This window comes from Corylus avellana, chromosome ca2 (assembly GCF_901000735.1).
Source record: "Corylus avellana chromosome ca2, CavTom2PMs-1.0".
Lineage (NCBI taxonomy): Eukaryota > Viridiplantae > Streptophyta > Magnoliopsida > Fagales > Betulaceae > Corylus > Corylus avellana.
In genome coordinates, this window is record NC_081542.1 from 26,627,534 (window position 1) to 26,633,605 (window position 6,072).

Sequence of the window (6,072 nt, forward strand, 5' to 3'; positions counted from 1 at the left end):
CTAACTAGAAATGAGGGAGCTGAAAAAGACTAATCGATGTCAGGAGAAAGACAATATTTTCTCTCTACCAAATCTCAAACCCCATTGGATAAGACATTAAGTTAATACCTAATCCCCTTCCATCTTTAGAATTGAGCAGTGTGTCATTATCAAAACAAGTTGGAATTGGATTTGGTATGCAGTACCAGGGTTTATATGCCGAAGGGGGATAAGTAGGTGATTCTTCGAGAAAGACTATATATCTTCTTAATGCTGGTGGAAATATCACCACTTGTTAGCAGGGCTGGCTTTTGTGTTGAAAACTCCTCAGGGCTAAACTAATGCCTATCAAAGTGGTTTTTTTTTTTTTTTGGATAGGGTGGGGGGGGGGGGGGTGAGAGAAAGGGTATTGGTATGGCGATGGGAAGAAAAGGAAACTTAAGAAGCAAAAACCCATATTATCCAATTGAATTACGAAGGCTGGACTAAGTTTCCCAATACAAAAAACACATAACTAAGACCACCTACCATTTGCATAAAACGAGACCCAGAAAAGCTTTCAAAAGCAAAAACTTAGAAACTTTAAATAATAAATACATTGAGGAATTGAAAGTACTTAGACTAGGAAAAACATAGCAGGACAAGGAACGAGAAAATTAAAATCAGGAGCTGAGAGAAAACCAATAAGTAGCATAAATTAGTGACAACAACATTCCACAAGAAAATCAGAAGGCTTCTAGAATAGCACCTGAATGTAGTAGTGAACAACAATTTCATACTGCTCCTTTAGTCTGGCAAAATATACCAATTCTTCAACCCGACCATGCACATAGGATACTAGTACAAAGGGTTAAGAAAGAAGCATTAACTCTCAACCAATAATCATTTTTCCAGAAGAAAAGGCAGACAAATAAAAATAGTACCTGTAAATCCAAGAAAGCTTCAGGAAGTTCTGTGAATTCGAACAGAAACTTGATGTACTTCTCCTTCTTGTCCTTCTCATCCACGGCAATCTCATAAAGCTGGCCATTGTCCGTACCAAGAACGACTTCATTTGTAGAAGCTGTGTTTTAAACTAATCAATACCCATAAAAAAAAAAGCTTATACATATCTATCAAACAACCCATGGCTGAAACGATGAAAAATTACCTTCTGTGATCTGTTGTCTGTTCCAGGCAATAGCATTCACCACAAGACCTTTCAATTTGATTAAAACTCGAGCCTTGGTCCACTTCGCATGAGTGTAAAAAGTATCAGCACCTCCACTACCAACAACGACGGCAATACATTGGCTCCCTCCCGGATCAACAAAAACCCTGTGGATCGATTGCTCACCAGGACGACCCACAGAGAGATCAATCTCTATACCCCAAAAAAAAAAAAAAAAATCAAACCTAGAAATGTGATGAAAAGTGAAACGAACAAACAAAGAGTGGAAATTGAGAATTCGAATTCCCATTCTAAGTATACATTTCAGGCAGAATTGAATTGAATTCAGAGAAGAACGAACCGTAGGAGTCGCCGATCCCGAAATCGTGGCGAATGATCCATCCTTTACTGGTGCCTAGTAAAATGACGTCGTTTCCGACGGCCATGCACGTGATAATCCCACGCCCTTTAGCCGCATATCTTTCCGGAAGATCCACCGTCAATACCTGTCTTCCTGGATCCATCTTTGAATTATCCACGTAACCAAACACCCCCCCCCCCCAATGTACTGTAAGTAGGGCGGTTAAGAGAGCAAGCCGCTTGCGAGCTCGGGCTCGGCTCGTGCTCGACTCGAATATTAAATGAAGCGTTTCGTGAACACAAATTCTAACTCAAATATTAAACGAAGTTAGCTCGGCTCGACTCGACTAAGCTCGTGAGCAGTTCGTATAAGACTCGAATTTGTAATTCACATAATTCATCATATTAATATTAAAAATTGATGATTTTTTTTTTTTTCTAATAGCATCATTTTATTATAAAATGATGCATATCCTCTTTCTTTGAAACCAAGTACCTTACTATATTGACTCAGGCTCCATACTTCGCTAGCCAGACTAAGCAAATGCTCATATGCCAGCTGGCTTCTTGAGCCGTTTAAGAGTAATTGAAGTTTCAATTTATAATAAAAAAATAAATTAATAAATTAAATATAAGAGCCAGCTTGTGAACTGGCTCGGCTCGGCTTGACTTATTATGAGTTCGAGCTCGAGCTCGATTTTTTGGCTCGTCGTTAAGCTCGAGCTCGAGTTCAAGTTCGAGCTCGAGTTCAAGTAAAATTTAAATAAACCGAGTCCAAACAAGAGAAGCGCGCCCAAGCTTGACTCGTTTACACCCCTAACTGTAGGCCCACTTGGTCGGAGCTCAAAGTTGCAGAAGTATGAATCGGAGTTGGAGAGGAGCTAATTGCACAACTATCAATGGAACGACAACGTTTCTCAAGGTAATCGCTTCAGGCCGGTTGGAGTTTAGCGCAAACTGGATTACCAGCTCCACTCAAACGACGACGTTCTCCTGCAGAATTCTTAACATAACTATAGTCCATATAATTAATCTAACAAGGAATGTCAATGTAAGTCATGGAAAAAATTTAGCACCGGAAGTGGTTAATCATCACGCCTAGTTGGCAATGATTTTTGTTAGGGAGAAAATCGGTAATCAAGTTTTGCTGAATCCTGCACGTCATCTCGAAGGCTTCGTCACTTCAGTTTAAGGTTGGGATCATTTTAAGGCCCACCCCCCACGGGAAGGACAGCTGTCAAGGCCGGCGAACCAACCTATCCTCAGTGCCCGCTGCGCCGAACCTCTTTACGCATTTCCCCGCCAAGCGTTAGGAGTCGCCTAGCCTTGAACACAGCAGACCGTACGAGAAGCCATTAAGACGAGCCATGTCCACTCACGCAGGGGATGGCCCACCTCCTGTAGGGACCGCGCCGATTGTATGACCTTGCTGGCCTTTGACCATGTAATGGAAATCCATTTTAATGAGAACATGAGGAATATTTAGAAAATACTCGTCTTCTTCCTCTCTTCTCTGTGTAGACCTTTGTTTGGTGTTTGTCTGTATTATTTAGTCGCCTTGTGTTTTTTAGCCTAAATCCCTGACCGGAAACTGTGTTAACAATTTTCATACAGTCGACATATGATGGTTTGAGCCCTCTGGTGTTCAACGCTTATAGGCAAGGGATTGCTACACTCGTTTTGGCACCCTTTGCTTTTCTATTCGAAAGGTTGGTAATGGTATTCCTTTCTCTTCATACTTTTTTTCTTTTTTCTACCTGTAGGTGGTAGTTTAAGGTTGAGGCGTTTAAAGGAGTGAAAGACAGAATTGGTGTTGGAAGTTGGTGGTGTATGAGTGTAGGACAAGGAGGAGGAGGGACACTGGTATAGGGCCCCGGTTCGTCATGCTTGTGTCGTCGACAGACTCGCTAGGAGTCGGAGGTTCCACTTCGGACTCTTGGTCCTTGTCGTACGGGTTAAGGGCAGATGTTGGAATGACAATAATGCCCACGCCCGTGTGATGATGGGATTCATGTGGCGGTAGAAAAATGCTTTACACAATACCTTTGTCCTACTTTTATCCAATTTTTATTTTATTTTATTATTATTATTTTTGTTTTACACGTCCAAGAGAGATGGAATTTGAAATAGTGACAGACATGGTTTTCAGCTGATTGAATTATCCCTTGAAGACTTATTTTTATCCAATTATTCTGATGAGATAGAGCCTTTGAATCATTTAAGTAGAATAATGGTTTTTTTTTTTTTTTTTAAGTAGAAGAATAATAATATACATCATATTTTTATTTTATTTACGGATATGGTGTTGCCAATCACAATAAAAATATGATTTCTTGCATTTTTCTTATTAAAAAAAACTGTTAGATATTACTTTATTTTTTCTTTTTCAATTATTTGACTACAATACAGTACTTACTAAGACCCACACCACTACACCAGCAATGAAGTCTCACATCTTAAAACTTTTGGAAGAAATCAAATACTTTTCATAATGATATGATATCTTATGAAAAGCTTAACCATCATTAGAAAAGTAATAAAATAAAGGGTTAAATACCTAATACTTCTTGGAGTTTGACAATTTTATTTTTATTCTCCTGAGGTTTTATTTTTATCACAGGAGGTCCATGTGGTTTTCATAAATGACCAAGTTAGTTCATCCGTTAGTTGACTTAACGGACTGACACGTGGATCAATCAAATGTTGACACATGGCATCTACTTAATTTTTTTAAACCCTAAAAATTTTTTTTTAAAAAAAAAAAACAAAAAAAAAAAAAAAATTGGGGGTGGCTCTTGGCCAAGCCACCCCCTTTGGCCATGGGGTTGGCCTGGCCACCCCCATCTGGCAGGATAAGGGCCACCCCCTTGGGCACAGAGGGGGTGGCTCGGCCACAGAGGGGGTGGATCCAGCCAGATGAGGGTGGCCTAGCCAAAGGGGTGACTCAAATGGCCAAGCCACCCCCAATTTTTTTTGTTTTGTTTTTTTTTTTTTGAAAGTACTTTTTTTTTAATTAAAAAAAAAAATTAAGTAGGTGCTACGTGTCAACATTTGATTGGTCCACGTGTCAGTCCGTTAGGTCAACTAAGGGATGGACTAATTTGGTCATTTATCAAAACCACAGGGACCTCCTGTGATAAAAATGAAACTCCAAGGGAGTAAAAATAAAGTTGTTAAACCCCAAAGTATTAGATATTTAACCCTAAAATAAAATAAAAACCTAGTAGTAGTAGGAATTGGGGATTGCATGAAACACTTACTCAATATAATAAGATAAAAGTGAGAAAAATATGTACATTACTCAATATCTGTTAAGGATTTGGCCTACCATTTTTTTTTTTACAACACTTAAAGTCAAACTTATTTGTTAAATGATATATAAATCTTGGCGTCTAGCTCGGATCAAGTTAAAATGAAAGATTTAGTTTAAAGTAGACATGATAAAATGGGTACAAAATATATAGCATTAATGGGTCTACAGCCCAATACAACAGAATTGGCCCAAATGCCCTAATTATCTTAAGAAGTAAAAAGATTAACTAAATTTCATTAATTTAAAATAAACGAGAACAACACTGTTATTATAAAACTAGTTGAAAAACTTGAAATATACTAATAATTTTAGAAGTCACTATTCTGTCTCTTCAAAAATGATGTGGTTTTTAAAATTACAATTTGAATGAAATTCAATAATGATCAATCACAAGCTCAATGGTAATTTTAGAAGCCACATCATTTTTTGAATGACACAAGAGAGACACAAAATTGACTTCTAACATTACTCAAAATATACCAGAATTATTAAAATTTTATCAACATTATATATATCTATAGATATATTGCAGGTGACTCATTACTAGTCCAACCGACCGTCAATAAAATTGCTTCAACATATACATGAATAAAATTGCTTCAATAAAGCCGATTAAGATGAAGGTGAGCAAGACTGCAAGAGTTTGGATTTGGGTGGACTTTCTTTCATTTGACACACGTTTAGTTGGGGTTAGTAATGAAGGAGAAAAACTCCAACAAGTGTAATGTGGCACGTTATGACTCTATACATTAAATTATTTTTATCTCATTTTGTTGATATAGCACAATAATTAATAGTGCCACATCAATAAAATGCAATAAAAACAAAATTAAAGTGTGATTTTTATAATTTTCTTTTGGACAAAAACACTTCCCTCTTAACTCAAGTACAACCAATGAGCCTTTGAATCATTTTCTGTTAAGTAGAATAATGTTTTTTTTTTTTTAAGTAGAAGAATAATAATGAGAAAAATATAATTTAGCCCCCCAAACTACCAGTCATTTTTATTTTAGTCCCCTAATGTTCTAAAAGTGATAAAGTAGTCCCCAAACTACCAACCAGTTGTAATTTGGCCACTCCGTCAGTCATTACCGTCAAATAGGATGGAAAATTCAATACTACGTCGTTTTGGCAATATTAAGTTACTAAAATATCCTTTTGAAAAAGAAAATTAATTTAAAAAATGCCTCCCAAAACGACATTGTTTTGAAAAAAAAAAAAAAAAAGGAAAAAATATAAAAAAGCCTCCCAAACTGCCAGCTGTTTTCGA